Source organism: Moschus berezovskii, chromosome 2 (assembly GCF_049115385.1).
Source record: "Moschus berezovskii isolate FMDL1 chromosome 2, NW_MosBer_1.0, whole genome shotgun sequence".
NCBI lineage: Eukaryota > Metazoa > Chordata > Mammalia > Artiodactyla > Moschidae > Moschus > Moschus berezovskii.
Window position 1 is genome coordinate 41658843 of NC_142461.1, and position 17646 is coordinate 41676488.

The window sequence follows — 17646 nt, forward strand, 5'->3', positions numbered from 1 at the left end:
GATTCGCTGTCTGATGGCGCCACAGCGCTCACCTCGGCTTCTTCGGGTTCCCTTCCCTTTCGAGTCTTCCCCGAGCTGGATGTTCCCCAACCCTGGGGTCCTGCGTGTGTCTTGCTACAAGCCTCGCGGTGTGCTGCCCTCGTCTCGATCCTGAACCTGGTTCTACCGTCTCTCCCTCCTCAGGGTGGAGCTGCCTGGGACACTCGCTGTCTTTTGCGGCCCCTGAGACTCCTTACTCCGCGGCTTTACTCCCAGGTGGCAGAAGGGCGCCCCTCCTCACTAACCTTTGCTGCCCGTTCTGGATTCCTCGGAGTGCGTGAAGAGGAAATGCTCAGACTGCTCCCCGAGCAAGCGACGGTCCCCAGCTTCGGTGTCCTGACGGCTACGGTGTCTCTTAAGCAGTGGGAGTGCTCGGCACCTCTTCAAGTCTACGTCAAAACGCCCCGGGAAACGGCCGGCACCTCTCGCCCCCAGTTCCATCCCCCACACCCTCTTCGTTTCTCCCTCCCCTTAAGATTTCGCTTCAGGAAACCAGCAGGCTTAGCGGCACACACTCCATTGACTCTGACCCACACCCACCCTGCACCAGCTCAATCAAGCGTTAGTGCGATTGGCTTCCCGGTCCTACCTTGGGAGGCGAAACTCGGTCGGCCGAAACTGGAAAGTTGGGACCCAGTTCCGCGCCCGTCTAGGAGCGAGTGGGGCTCCCCAGATCTCTACTATCCAGACATGCCCTGTTTGAGAATAAAGTGATGGCAGGGAAGACCCAGGACCCCTAGAGGGGAGAATGCTCTTAGGCGCCCTCCCAGGTGTCAGGAAGGGCTCAGAGGAGATGAAGGTGCCTCAGAGAGACGCCCTGAGTGTGAATATCTCCTGCCTGCCTGTGGTCCTGGGCTGAGAAAAGAAACACACTCTTGGGGCAAGAATGTGGGTGCAGACAAGTTGCCGCTGGAAGCTCCCTTTGACTGGGGACAGGAGACCTGTTGTTTTCAGACTCTGTGTCTTGGATCACCCCAGGAGCCCAGGATTGCTGCTGGTATTGCTTGCATCAACACTCTGCTTCAGATTTCACAGAGGGGGTCCTGCTTTCTAAGAAGAGGAGATGTCTGGGATTCTCTTTGGTTTTCAGCTCAAAGCTAGTTAATATTCTAGTCAGACCTATCACCTTTTAGGGGCTCTGCTGAGCTTTAGGGCCCACCTTAAATGAAATACATCCAGATCAGGAGCCCAAGGCAAAGGTCTTACCTTTGTCAGTGTTTCCAGGCTTTGTCCCTTCACCCCAAAACTCTCTAGGCATCCTGAAAACAACTTGTAGCCTCCACTAACTGAAGGCTTTTGTGCCAGCTCAAAACCAGTATCCATGGTTCCTTCCAGAGGGGCACAGGGAGGAACCCAGGCTTATAGCAAAGTTTATCAAAAACAAGTGGAATGTTCCCTCTACCCAAGTGATAGGAATAAAGAGCTCTAGAGGATTCCTGAGGGGTTCTGGACTTTTTCTCCTCCTCTGAAATTAATTTCGCAATCTGTGAACCAGGCATACTAATGTCTATTTCTATTTATCTTCTGAGGAAGTTGGAAGAGGTCATGGGTGAAGGCTTCAATTTGCTTCCTGAACTTCAAGGAGCTCTCAGCCTCTTGGAGAAAATAATTAGAGAAGCATAGTGTGTGAGCAAGGGATAGCGACTGGCATGGGAGAACCCTGAGAAAGGGAAGGGGAAAGGAAGGGGCAGAGATGGCATCTTTGAGGGAGTGACTGGTGAGCTTCTTGGAGAGGAGTTATACAGGTGTCCTGGGGCCATTGGGGTGGGAGATGGTCTCCTCCAAGCAGAGAAGTTAACATGAGCAAAGGCATGGAGGGAGTGCTCAAAGAAATTCTGTGCTTCTGTGGAGCAGAGTCAAGGGAAGGAGTGTAGAAAAAGAAAGGAGAACCAAGGCAAGGATGTGGAAGGTTAATTCTGCTTTTCAGTTCAGTTCAGTTCAGTCGCTCAGTCGTGTCTGACTCTCCGCGACCCCATGAATCACAGCATGCCAGGCCTCCCTGTCCATCACCAACTCCCGGAGTTCACTCAAACTCATGTCTTAGACATCTTAAAAGTCACATTACCCTTGAAAATATTGGTGTGTAATAAATAGGCAGTGCTTACTTTATTTTCAAGTGCTTGTGTGTCAGGTACTATTCTAGATGCTGTGTATACAGAAGGAAGAAAACAAAATCCTTATACTCATAGAACTTATACTGTAGTGGTCGTGGGAGAGGAAAATTTACATCTTAATTTGAAAATAAATAATAATGATCTGTGTTTCTAGTTTCTACATTAAGTGATGAGCTTATAGCTATGCATCAAAAACAAACAGACAACTGGCTAATTAAATAAACAAATATGCCATGAGTCAGTAATAAGAGTTTAGTATTTTAAAACCCAAGGAAAAAGTATATGTGTAATATGTCAGTGATGGTGAGAAAAAACAAAGAGTCACCAATAAAACATAAAGTGGGACTAGGAAAGGATGATGGGGAAGTGTTATTTTATATAGAATACTGAAAAGTTCTTCCTGATAAGAGATAGTTACATAAAGATTTATTAACATGAAAGAGTCATGCATATACATGTGACAGAATGCTCCAGGAGGAACATATGGGAAGCACAATGGCCTTGGAACATATGTGGTGTCATAAAACTGTTTTCTAGGTACAGTGGTAGAAGATAAGATCAGAAAGATGGCCAGGACTCCACTCTGGTTGCTCAATAGAGAAGAGACTAGAGGGGAGCAACGACAGAAACAGTGAGTCTGAGTAGGAGTTACTGAAATAAATCCAGATGAGATGTGATAGCAGCTTAGATAAGGATTCGTGTGTACATGCTAAGTTGCTTCAGTTGTGGCAAACTCTTTGAAACTGTATGGGCTGGAGCCCTCCAGGCTCCTCTGTCCATGGGATTCTTCAGGCAAGAATACTGGAGTGGGTTGCCATGCCCTCCTCCAGGGTACATAAGGATGGTAACAGTGCAATTGGTGAAAGTGATCAAACTCTGAATATATTTTGATGATAGAAAGGACAAGATTTATTCATAGATTGGATGTAGTGTACAAGAAAAAAATTCAAGATGACTTCATGTTTTGGGCACTAAGCAAATGAAAGATTGGAACCATAAGTTAAGACAGAAAAAGTGGTTTGAGGAATAGGTTTGGGGAAGAGAACTCAAGAATTTGCTTTTCTACAGGGATATATTTACAGCACAGGAAGTAGAGCCAATATTTTATAGTTACTTTAAATGGACTATAATCTATGAAAATTTTGAATCACCATATTGTACATCTAAAATTAATATAATATTGTAAATTAGCCATACTTCAATTAAAAAATCATTTGCTTTTCAACATGTTAAGTTTGAGATGAGTGACATCCAAATAGATAGGCTGATATTGTAAAAGAATTAGTCTCCAATAAAAAAAAAAAAAACAGGCTGAACAGGCAAGGAAGAAGAGGGGACTGAAATGTATACTTATCTAGCACTCAGTGGAAAAAAATGTCTAGATTTGGGATTTTGTCAACCTATGGGCAATAATTAAAAACCTCATAAGCTTAATCGTACTAAAGTGGGTACAATAGTAGCCTAAGGATAGGACCTGGAAAATGCCAATATTTAAATGATTAAGAAAAAGAGTTAAGAGAAACAGGAGAATGTGGTGCCTTGGAAACCAATGAGATTAAGATTTTCATGAATAGTGAAGGAACAAACCACAGCACACAGATTCAGGAAAAGGGGTCAATCAAATGAAGACAAAGCATTTTCCATTGGAAAATAGAAGATCACCAAATTGCTCATTGAGAAACATCCTGACTGAGGTTGGGGGAGAAGTGGTGAGCTGAGGCAGAAAAGCAAAGCAAAGAAATGCAGACAGCCCCTGGGAAGCACTTTGTATGATGTTTAGAATAGAAAAGGAAGAAGAATTGGAACAGGAGGTTAGTGCTGGGTCTTAGTCATGTTTACAGGCTGAGGGAGAGAAACCCACAGAAAAGGAGGAGTTGAAATTCAAAGGTGAACAACTAACAATCTCAGAAGATACAGAAGCAATGGGATAAGGGAATACGGAGGAGCCAGCATTTCATAGAAAGGATAGCTTGCTCTCTGAACAAGGAGAAAGAAAGGCTCCCTCTGGTTATGGATACATTTGTGGATAGTATTTGGATGGGGGAACAGGAGTTGAGAGAGATCATGGTGAGTGGTCTCAATTTTCTTAATGAAGTAAGGTCCATAATCATTATAAAAAAATTAACAAGAGGACGTATTAAGTAAGGAAATTAAGGAGAGGGAAAAGGCTTTGGAATAATCTTTGAAAAGAAGAGAAAGAGGAGATAAAAGAAAGAGAGACCGAGACTAAAGAAAGTACTAAACGCCCAGACAAAGTTTGAGAGCATGAGTTTGTAACAGACCATTTTATACACTTGTGTGGTTTGTATGAGGCAGAATAGCATGCAGATGAAGATCCAAACTGCCTGCCTTTGCTCTGTATTTCCCTCATGTATCATATTTTATTGATTCTTAGATATAAATTTTCATATTTAACAAAACATCTTTGAAACAGGTTGTATCTATCAAGTGATGGCAGCTTACAATCAGAATTGCAACATTTTCCTCTGCTTTGTTAAAATAATGAGATGTCTACAATTGAGAGTGTCTTTGATTTGATATAATAACTTTGTACAAATTAACCTTTGTGAGACAGGCTTTTTGCCTGTAAAATGGGCAAAAATATTCCTATGGCTAGTGAGGATAAAATGAGTTCATATATAAGAAGCACTTAGAATGGTGCCACAGGTAGCTGCTGCTGCTGCTGCTGCTGCTGCTAAGTCACTTCAGTCGTGTCCGACTCTATGCAACCCCATAGACGGCAGCCCACCAGGCTCCCCCGTCCCTGGGATTCTCCAGGCAAGAACACTGGAGTGGGTTGCCATTTCCTTCTCCAATGCAGGAAAGTGAAAAGGGAAAGTGAAGTCACTCAGTCGTGTCCGACTCTTCGCGACCCCATGGACTGCAGCCTGCCAGGCTCCTCCGTCCACGGAAATTTCCAGGCAAGAGTACTGCAGTGGGTTGCCGTTGCCTTCTAGTGCTCAATAAATGCTGGTTATTATTTTCCTCCTGAAATGCTCACCTGACTGAACGTAGAAGAAAAGAACTGTCATGGTTATATTGATAGTGTTAGTGCTTTCTGGGGTAAATGCTGATGAAGGAGAGGGAGGTGAAGGAATTACATAGGTTAGAAAAAGAGAAGAGAAAAGGGGTAGAGAGATAAAAGACTCATTGGAAATGAAGAAAATTGAAGCCTTGTTGAAGGGGGGTGGGAAACCAAGTGTAAGAAGAGTAAAAGAGAGGGTACTGAAAGGTGCTAGTCAGGAAGAGGGATGTTAAGGCTTCAAGTTTTAGGGCAGAGTAGCTCTGTAGTCTTAGCACAACCTCTGAAATGATTCGCTGAAGTGGAGTAAAGGTAAAGACCACTGTAGTTGGGCCCCACCTACACTATGAAAGTGAAGTCAAAGTCGCTCAGTCATGTCCCACTCTTTGCAACCGCAAGGACTGTAGCCTGCCAGGCTTCTCTGTCCATGGAATTCTCCAGGCCAGAATACTGGAGTGGATAGTGTTCCCTTCTCCAGGGGATCTTCCCAACCCAGGGATCGAACCCAGGTCTTCCACATCACAGGAAGATTCTTTACCAGCTGAGCCACCAGGGAAGCCCAAGAATACTGGAGTGGGTAGCCTATCCCTTCTCCAGGGGATCTTCCTGACCCAGGAATCAAACCAGGGTCTCCTGCATTGCAGGCAGATTCTTTACCAGCTGAGCTACCAATCTGTACTATAATAAGTATAATAAGATAATGAATTGAAATGGTAAACTCCAGCTTTATAGCAGCTGAGGGTGGGTGACGTTGCATTACAACCAGAAAGGCTAGGACAACTCTTGCCAATGAGAGCTAAGACTTTAAAAATAAACACTTCTAAAAGCCTAATTATTGTCTGCTCTTGTACTTTTTCATTTTCAATATAATTACTTGGAACTGGAAGTTTTGACTGTCAGTAAAAATTTTTATAGTGCCAGAATGGAAAATAATTCTTTGATGAAACATTTCTCTTAAATACGGTTTACCAACTTACACTTGAAATTTAGGTAGTCATCTTATGAATATTTTTATTTAGAAGATCCTAATAACTATATACTCTGTTATATACATACATTTATAACTTCCTTGATTAGGGCAATTTAGAGATTCTTTGGAAAGAAATATATATCTTTAATCTAAAATTTAACAATTGCAAGAGGAAACTGTCACACTAATTCTTATACTTCAGTTACAAGAAAGCCACCGTCAAATCATTTGAATGAAACATTTAATATTCTGTTAATGTATACAGATGCTTAGTTTGATACCTTATCCCCGTGGTTTCATTTCCACAGACTAGACTCTCTCTAACGATGACACATATTTGAGCAGCATCTCCGTTTTATAGAACATTATTTTCATTATACATGGTCTCACATTTTACTCTCTTTTTCTCCAGTTTGCTGTTAAGGTATTTTCCTTGAGTCAATTAGTTGCTAAGAATTAGAACCTGGTTCTGTCTCCAAAGCTTAGCTTTATTCACTGTCATTTACCTATCCTAAACAGCATGCTTGCACAAACATATACACTGACTGTCACTCTCTATTCTCTTCACAGTGGTCTATCCTTATTCCCCTATTGGCTCCCCTAAAACAAGCATATGGCAGGTACAACTTACAGAGAGAATAATTTTCACAAGTTATATCTGGAAACAATCCATTACATCACCATTCTGACTGATTAAAAAATATTCAGGAAACCAATGGGTCATTTAAAATTACATGATGCTAAATAACTGGTTTGACTGGCATTTGTTATCCCGAGAGTCGTTTCAGTTTTGTGCAGTTGCAGCCCAGGGCGAGAGAATGACTAGTGGAAAAGTAAATTGCAATTAGCTGAATATGCCCCATGGGCAGATTTTCTGATTTTTGCCACTTGAAGCAATTCTCAAAGACATTAAAAAGGACTTCCGATTAATTTTAATGAAATTTGAGAGCAGTTATATAGATAGTTTGCATCTTCAGCAGTGCATTAATTTGCAAATGATGGGGCCAGCCTTTAAGAATAGGATGTTTCTTTAACATTTAGGGTCAGATAATAAAAATAATTACTTTCTCTCACTTTTTTATGCTTTCCCATCATTTGAAGGTGGCAATAAACAAGAACAATTTCCTGGAATGCCCACTGGGATAAGTGGATGAGTCAGTCATCAAATTCCTAAGGTCAAGCTAAAGTAAAGTAGTCAGATGATATTGGACGTTGATTCTAAAATGTGCAGAAAAGGAAAGTTACTCAGGGATACAAGAATGGCTCATTCATATTTTTTCCTACTTTTACGAGTGAAAATACTCTGGTTATGATAACAGGTTTAGATGTGATTTCTTTCTAGGGTACTTCCCAAGATGCATTCATCTTTTCCCCATTTTTCCCCATAGGTTGCAAGGCCCATACGGATTCTTGTGGCTTTGTCAAATGTAGAATTTAGGTCTTTGCAATAACCCCAGCACTTTAAAATGACCACTGTAAATACTAGCTTTACAGAACTGTCTTGTCTCTTGGGCTACTCAGTTCCAAAGGAGACTACACTACAAGTGACTTGTTTTCAATTTGTTTACATACCAAGGCAATAAGAACAAGGTCTAAGCTTTTAGCAATAGTAAGTTGGTCATGTATGGATGTGAGAGTTGGACTGTGAAGAAAGCTGATTGTTGAAGAATTGATGCTTTTGAACTGTCGTGTTGGAGAAGACTCTTGAGAGTCCCTTGGACTGCAAGAAGATCCAACCAGTCATTGATAAAATTTCTTTCTCATATCTAGAAAAAGAAATCAAAATGTCCGTCAGCCAACCTAGGGTTTTTTCCCCTTTATTCAGTGCCTAGTTTTTTGTTTTTTCAAATCATATTTTTGCTGAATGGAAATATTGTTTTGATGTGATTATGGACACATCTTCTGAAATGGGCTTCTTGATAAAAAGACAATAATCTAAAAGTTGCTAAGTATAAACGTAAATATCATTTTCCCTGAGGGGGAAAAAAAAAAACATTTTCTTATCCAATGACAAGATTTTCATGTTCAGTCACTGGAAAAAGAGAAATATCCTAAATGTAGTTTGAGATCATTTTTGTAACATGGTATATTAACTAGGAATCTATTAAACTACCAGTAAAAGAAAATCTGATTATGTAGCTTATTGGAACAGGGTTTATTTTTCTTACTAATAAATCTGGAGACGTGTGGTTGCTGATGGCAGTCCAGTGGCTCAAGGACATCAGACTCACATTTCCATGGTTCATTTAGCCTTTCTTTGGACTCATAGGTTAGTTGTCACAGCTCCAGACATCACATCTACATTCAAGGCAGAAAGTAGGTGGAAGGGTTGTTTCAGCCAAGTCACATCTGTTAATTTTTAATCAAAAAAAATGAAGGCATTTCTATAACTTTCATCAGTGGAATAAAACTTAATTCATGGACTACAACAAGGTCACATGGTCACTTATAGATACAAGCAAAACCTGGGGGAAACAGCTCCAGTATAAGATATCAAAGTGCTTTTTCCAGAGAACTAGGAATGATTTTGGGGGAAACAATCAGCAAAGTTAACCCCATAAAGCAATATGAGCTGATGGAAAGCTGTGCATTGAATACATTCAATTTATGCTAATAAGGTAAATTGAGATAATGCTAAGTTGAGATAAATTCATTGCTGTTTACTTTTTTATTTTCTTAAGTCTTAACTTCTTAACCAAATAATAAAAGTTTCAATATTATTCACCAAACACTGCATATTTGAGAACAGAAAATGCTGATAAGAATGCAACGATGGTTGCTAAACTACTTGGTGATATATCTGAAAGCCCCTTGTTTCTAGGACTTAGAGCAATTATTTCATCTCTCCTGTGTATCAATGTTCTCTGCAAATTAAATAGGTCCAATTGGATAATCTCAAAATTGTTTTCTGCTTTAGTAATTTATTATCTTATGATTTGCAGTAATAATCTATTAATTGAATAAATGTCTAGAAATCTGGGAGTTTAGCAAATAACTGAAATTAAGAACTGGAAGTGGTACAGTCACTGTTCAGTTTAGTTCAGTTCAGTCGCTCAGTCGTGTCCGACTCTTCGCGACCCCATGAATCGCAGCACGCCAGGCCTCCCTGTCCATCACCAATTCCCAGAGTTCAGGCAAACTCATGTCCATCGAGTCAGTAATGCCATACAACCATCTCATCCTCTGTCATCCCCTTCTCCTCCTGCCCCCAATCCCCCCCAGCATCAGGGTCTTTTCCAGTGAGTCAACTCTTCGCATGAGATAGCCAAAGTATTGGAGTTTCAGCTTCAACATTAGTCCTTCCAATGAACACCCAGGGTTGATCTCCTTTAGAATGGACTGGTTGGATCTCCTTGCAGTCCAAGGGACTCTCAAGAGTCTTCTCCAGCACCACAGTTCAAAAGCATCATTTCTTCAGCGATCAGCTTTCTTCACAGTCCAACACTCACATCCATAAATGACCTCTGGAAAAACCATAGCCTTGACTAGACAGACCTTTGTTGGCAAAGTAATGTCTCAGCTTTTTAATATGCTATCTAGGTTGGTCATAACTTTCCTTCTAAGGAGTAAATGTCTTTTAATTTCATGGCTGCAATCAGCATCCGCAGTGATTTTGGAGCCCAAAAAAATAAAATCTGACACTGTTTCCACTGTTTTTCCATCTATTTCCCATGAAGTGATGGGACCAGATGCCATGATCTTCGTTTTCTGAACGTTGAGCTTTAAGCCAACTATTTCACTTTCCTCTTTCACTTTCATGTACAAAAGAGTTAAACATTGATACATCCAATGAGTAAGCAATTATACCCCCTCAATATAAACACCAGAGAAATTCTTGTACTTTACAGTGATAAATATATGTAAGAATGTTTACAGAGACACTAATATAGAAAATACCCAGAAACAACTCAAATGCCAAGAAATAGGGAATAAATGAATAAGATGTAGTATGTTTACCCAATAGACTATTTTGCAGCAGTTAAAAGGGAGTATAGCTAGTTGGAACACCATGTATGGTTTTATAAATATTATTGAGAAGAAAAACATAAGTCTCCAAAGATTATATTCAAAATTTCAAACTTTCAGGCCCTTTTTGTAAAGTTAAAATAGCTAAAACAACACATTTGGGCTTCTTAAGTGGCACAGTGGTAAAGAACACTCCTGCCAATGCAGGAGATGCAAGAGACTAGGGTTCTATCCCTGAGTTGGGAAGATCCCCTGGAGTAGGTAATGGCAACCCACTCCAGTATTCTTGCTTGGAAAATCCCGTGAACAGAGGAGCCTGGTAGGCTACAGTTCAAGGGGTCACAAAAACTTGGACATGACTAAGCACATACACACAGCAACACATTTATTAGGAAAATGTAAAAATATATAACTATATATGTTTTCAAATGGCAATGAAATGATTATTATAAGAGTCAAGTGATGATTACATCAGGAAGGAGGAGTCCAAAAAATGGATGAGAAGGAAAAGTTTCACATAGATAATGTTAGCTACCATCAATGTTCTTATTATCACACTGAGTAGTAGGTTCATAAATGTTTTATAGAATTTTAGATAAAGAAGTAGGTGAAAAATAAGTATATACTTGCATACAAAAGACTGATGGACTAATGATAGGAAAGGGTAGGACAAATTGAGAGAGTAGTGCTGATGTATATATACAAGACTATATGTAAAACAGATATCCAGTGGGAAGCTGCTGTAGAGCACAAGAAGCTCTGTGATGATCTAGAGGGGTGGGATAGAGGCTGTGGGGGCAGGAGGGAGACTCAAAAAAGAAGGGACACGTACACACTTATGGCTGATTCAAGCTGTTACATGGCAGAAACCAACACAACATTGTAAAGCAATTATCCTCCAATTAAAAGTTTTAAAAAGAAGAAAAATTATATATTTCAGAAACTCAGATTAACCTAAAGAAAAGGAATATGTCAGAGAATAAATAAATGATGACAAAACAAATAAGAAAAAAAATACCTTAAGCTAATGGTCTTCATTTTTCATATAAAACAAATAATGCAAAAATTCACTCACTAAAAATAGTATAATTTTTTGGTTATTTAGAGTGTCTCCTATTAGATCACCTATGGCATCCCACTTCAGTACTCTTGCCTGGAAAATCCCATGGACGGAGGAGCCAGGTAGGCTGCAGTCCATGGGGTCGCTAAGAGTCGGACACGACTGAGCGACTTTCACTTTTCACTTTCATGCATTGGAGAAGGAAATGGCAACCCACTCCAGTGTTCTTGCCTGGAGAATCCCAGGGATGGTGGAGCCTGGTGGCTGCCGTCTATGGGGTCGCACAGAGTCAGACACGACTGAAGCGACTTAGCAGCAGCAGCAGCAGTTATTTATTTGGTGCTAATAAAACTAGGAGTGAAATCACAAATATACCATGCCCTACCCTGAACTCCAGTCCCTCTGGGGGTGACAAGAGCCACTGTTCCTTTTTGACCACCAGGCTCATCCTTGTGCTCCTTCTCTGGAGTGAGGTGAGGACAGTGAGACATGAGAGTCCATCCACACCATCTTCCTGAGCAGAAAGGAGATTACTGAAATGACCAAATACTTGGTATTTCAAAGCATCTCCTCTCCTGCATGAAATGAAGGATTATCAAGGTACATTTTAAACCATGATGAATCCCCAAATAATGAGGAACATAGCAGATGAGGACAGGCAAAGAACAAAGCATTGAAATATACTGACACATATGCCCAAACCAGAACAATTCATTTTGTATACTACACACACTCACACACACACACAAAACATGCCATTTACTACTATAGGCATGGGGGATATATATCAATGAACAAACAACCAAAGTCTTTGCTCTTTGGAACTTACATTCTACTGGGAAAGACTGACAACATTTAAGTAAACAAATGAGATAATTTAAAAGGGCAAAAGTGAAATGAAAGAAATAAAATCATGTATTAGAGACTGAGGGAAAAAATCAACTTTAAAGCACAAATGACTTCAGTCCTCTAACTTTTAAAAATCTTCAATCCATGCAAGCTTTGAGATTACATCGGAACTCATTAGAACAAAATTGCAGACCCTTATGCTTATAAAAATGACTTGTATCAACCAAATTCAAGTGTCATTAGGCACACACATCTGAAACAGTTGAAACCTACCAAAATAAGTGGAGAGCATACACCATTTCACCATTCAGTCACTTTGCAATCAGGGTCCTTTTGAACCCTCCCCTCACCTCTTCCTTAAAATATCTTCAGAAGAATAAATTTCTGTTAACAGGTCCCATGCTTCTGACATATCTGAAGGTAATAGCCTAAGAAAATTTAAATTTATACAAAATTTTATTAGCATAGATTTAGAAGAGCATGTTACATCTTCAAATCAATACATATATATATTTATACACATACAAACATACGTGTATATATACGTGTGTATATTCATCCTATCCTGGGATCCTATATCTAGATGAAGTTTCATACCTAACACACTCTTGGGGCATACATTCACACATGGCCTTGAATTAATAATCATACAAGAAAATAGTGACATCAGCAAAGGCATTGATTAAATCTTAGTGAGAAGTTTACAGGTTATCATATATAAGTTCATGGTTTATCATATATAAGTTCATGATTTTCCAGAACTGCTATCAGAAAGCTGCTTCCCCTCTGCTCTAAAACATGACACCTGCACTTGATATCCAACATAGCTTGTCATCACCAGCAGAAAAAGAAATTTGATTTTGACACAAATTTCTTGAGTTTTCAGTTCAATACCTCTTCCTCATTAGGCTGCAGACATCAGTGAGAGAATTGTCTAAAAGACCTATCGTACAACCACTGCATCCATCTGCTTTAAGACCAGAAGTTTAAGCACACAACTCACACGCCTGGTGCTTTTGTGTTAAACAGTATATTGAATGAGCAGCAGTTTTGGACACACTCTAGTGTGCTGCTGGTTGTAAATACTGTTGAACCTCTTCATTGCCTTCTTCAGGTATAAATGTTTCAGACATAAAACCTTAGACCAGGGGAGAAAATCAGAGCAAACACAATAAAATTAAAGCTATGCTCATCTGCTGATAGACCCAAACTCTGTCTCTCACCATTTCTGAAATGTCATATTTATAAATATGACCCAGTTTACTTCTAAATCACCATAGTTGAACCGATGCTCAGAACCAGGATACCAGTAGCTTTCTGAAACCATGCTTCTCCCTTTCTCAAAAATGATTCCCAGAACAAGTAATACATTTAACACATTGTAAAAAAATAGTCTCTCTCACAGTAAATAAAAAGGTTAACACATACTCAGGCCTTTGTAAAATCTAGAAAGGAGGAAGAGTAGTCTTATGAGAAGTTGGGATTATTTTGCCAGAGATGCTTTCAGGGTTTCATTTTTCTATGGTAGAAAAAAAAAAGCCCTCTTGTTTCAAAAGCAAGATGTCAATATCATTTTTAGCTGTCAATTGCTGGTAGCTCAGATGGTACAGAATCTTCCTACAATGCAGGAGATCTGGGTTTAATCCCTGGGTAAGAAAGATATCCTAGAGATGGGAATGGCTACCCACTCCAGAGGATTCCATGGACAGAGGAGCCTGGTGAGCTACAATCCAGGGGGTCACAAAGAGTTGGACACAACTGAGTGACTAACACTTTCATTTTCACTTTTTGTGCAAGAAGTTCAGTTTTAGATATCAATCACTCTTTTGTTTAAGGAATTCAAATTTTAAACTTCTCTTTCACTATAATAAAAGAAAATATATATAAAGCTCTTAAACCAAACTAACTGCAAAGCTCTTTAGCTAACTGTCAAATTATTGCAGGAACCTACCCAAACAGAGATGATTTTTTTGTCACAAAATATTTATAATATTCTGCTAATATCAGTGATATGTGATCTCTGGATATACAAATTGTTTACCTTCTGGCAAATAATTCTGTAAATTGCTCAGACTTTACTAGTCAGAAGTTTTCTTCCATGGTCATCCATCTGTAATTCACTCATCTGTAAAAAGCCAGAGTCTTTTTATTTTATGTGAGCAGCTATCTACTTGGTATAGATCTTGAGAACAAAGCAAAAATGGACTGAATTGACTTCATTTCCCTCCTTTCATCTGAGAGTTTGGTCTCATATAAATATTTGAGTACAAGGCTTTCTGAGAGTTTTTTTAACTTTAATAAAGAAAAATTTATTTCTTTGTAACTATCAGTAATGAAATTTGGCTCCAAGCAACACATCACCATGAAAGTAGAGGCTACACAACTTTCTGAGCACTCAGTGAAGTACAGAGCCATTTTGATTACTTGCAACCATGAGTTTCTACTTGGATTGGCTCCTTTTATTTCTTAAGTTCAACTCAGTTTCTCAAACTACCAAATAAAAATTTAAAAAGCCTTAAGCATCATCTCTCTCTGTGTGGCATTGAAAATGTAGTTTTGATACTCAAGAGCAATTACCATATTTCTTTTGTTTCACCTTATGCCAACTGTCTGCACTTATGTCATAGTGGCCCAGGAATGATAATTTTCTGTGGAGAGTTACCGTGAAGTTATTAATAAACAACTGTGTGTGTGTGTGTGTGTATGTGTGTGTGTGCATGTGCATGCAAGCACTCAGTCATGTCTAACTCTTTGTGACCCATGGACTGTAGTCCTCCAGGCTCCTCTGTCCAGAAGATTCTCCAGGCCAGAATGGGATTCTCCAAGCCAGAATACTGGAGTGGGTAGCCATTTCTTCCTCCAGGGGATCTTCCCGACTCAGAGCTCAAACTCGGGTCTCCTGCATTACAGGCAGATTATTGGTGGTCCAAACCACTAGGGAAACCCAGCGCTGACCCTAATAAAAAACTACTCTGTTGATAAATCAATATTTGCTCCTAATAAGTAGAGGAGCCCCCTTTCATGGATCACTGCTTTGTCTTGGCGAAGGGGCCTATGTAACTCAATGAAAGTCCGTATAGTCAAAGCTATGGTCTTCCAGTGGTCATGTATGGTTTTGAGAGCTGGACTGACTGTAAAGAAGGCAGAGCACCAAAAAATTGATGCCTTCTGAACTGTGGTGCTGGAGAATACTCCTGAGAGGTCCTTGGACAGCGAGAAGATGCAAGCCAGTCAATCTTGAGGGAAATCAACCCTGTATTCTCAGAAGGACTGATGCTGAAGCTGAAGCTCCAATGTTTTGGTCATCTGATGAGAATAGTCAACTTATTGGAAAAGTCCCTGATGCTGGGAAAGATTGAGAGCAGAAGGAGAAGAGGGCATCAGAGGATGAGATGGCTGGATGGCATCACCAATGCAACGGACAGGAACCTGGGCAAACTTCGGGTGATGGCGAGGGACAGGGAGGCCTGGCGTGCTGCAGTCCGCTGTGTTACAAAGAGTCAGACACAACTGGGTGACTGAACAACAGAGGAGAGGAGTGACATTCTGATTTCTTGTTTCTGGAATACTGAGTGCTTATAATGTCAGTTTCAGACCAAAATTGTATAATCACAGTTATATTCATGGAAGTAAGAGCTTTTTAATTCATTCATTTTAATTAATTCTTTTGCAACATGGAAATATCAGAAGTTTATTTAAGTGTAGACATCCCTATTTTCCTCAAAATTTTTTCAGATATCCTACTGAAGCTCACAATTTCGGGGGTAGTTGTTTGTTGCCCTTTATGGAAGGCAGTTGTTGATTTCATATCAGTTGGAATCATGGCTATAGCAGGAAGATCAGATTCACCCTTTTTTGTTCAATTCTCGAGACCAAGAATTCAGTCCTGCTATCAGTAACCTTTGAGCACAAAGTGTCAGTTTCATGAAAGGAATCTTCTTCCTCTGCTGCATTTATTCCATATTTTCTCCCAATCTTCAGCCCTTTCCCTCCCCAACTCTCTTCCTTTCCCTTTTGATGATACCTCCTTGAGAAATTGCCTCCAATTTTATGGCTTAAATTATATTTGTAGATGGTTCTCAGGTAAATATTTCCACCCTAACCCCTCTAAGGGATCCTGTACCCTCATTTCAATATCTGCTGGACATCCTCACCCGGGTTTCCTTCAAGCTTCTCAAATCCAACAGATCCAAGGTGGAAGATATCTTTGCACCCTAGATCAGTATCTCTCCCAGATTATCCCCATCCTTCCAGTCACCAGCTGTCAAACTTCTCTCTTGTAATTCCCATGATCAGCTGCCCAATTCTGTTGATTCTACCAATGTGATCTACCCCACTCCTTTCTGCATTGCAGAAACCCTGCCTCAGTTCTTTATTACTCGGGATCTGTGGTGTGGTCCTGGTATCCTATCTGGCTTGTCCACTTCCTGCCTCTCTTATTCACAGTCCATCTTCTATACTGTGGCCAGACAGTTTCCACTCTTCCAAGACTCAGGGGCCTGCTTGCAATGGCCAAGTCCATGCACGACAGTTCAAGATACAACTTTACCTAGAGTTGCAGGTCATTCCTCTCTTCCTCCTTTCCACTTTATACACTCTACCTGCGCGTGTGCTCAGTTGCTTCAGTCATGTCATACTCTTTGCAACATTATGGGCTGTAGCCCACCAGGCTCCTCTGTCCATTGATTCTCCAGACAAGAACACTGGAGTGGGTTGCCATGCCCTCCTCCAGGGTTCTTCCCAGTCCAGGGGTCGATCCAGCGTCTCCTGCATTGCAGGCAGATTCTTTACCACTAAGCCACCAGTGAAGCCCCTTATATACTTTATGCTCCAATAAAATCGGTCTCTTGATGTCTGTCCCAGATGGGGCTCCCTGGGCAGCAGACTCCAAGGCAGAGGTTAGAGCAGAATTTTATTAGGGAGTGCTTTTCTGTAGCTGTGGCAGGGAAGTGATGGAAGTAGGACTGGGCAGAGGAGGATGAGCTTTTATGCAGGCCCAAAAAAGGAGGCACTCTTGGAGCCCATCTGAATCCTGAGTTGGGTTGAGAGGGGTGGGCCTTGAGAACCCTGCACTGCTCCATCTTTGGATATAGCCTTTTCGAGCAGGGCAGTTTTCTTCATTAGGGAAAGCCTCCAAAAAGGCCAACAGCTGCTGCCCATCTTCTGGCAGTCCTCCCAGCACATAGAGAAATAAACCCTTTATCAGTAGTTCACAACCTTTTTGGCAGCAGGGACTGCTTTGGTGGCAGACAGTTTTTCCATGACCTTGGGAGTGGGGATGGATTCGGGATGATTCAAGCACATATTTATTGAGCATTTTATTTCTATTATTATTACATCAGCTCCACCTCAGATCATTAGTCATTAGATCCCAGACCCCTGGGACTCCTGCTTTACATAATCCCTTTATTTCTCAAAGTAGGTCCAAATGGTACATCACACACCCTACCAGGGGCATTTTTCTATATACTCAGTGGCAGACTGAGAGCTATCTTTTGTGCCCATTTCTAAACTTTTTCTTTAGTAATAATATGCCTTCATTCCTGTTAAATTTCTAGTCTCCTTTGCCACTAGACACAACACAGTTCCAACCAACGCCTCTGATAAAAATTGATACATGTCACTG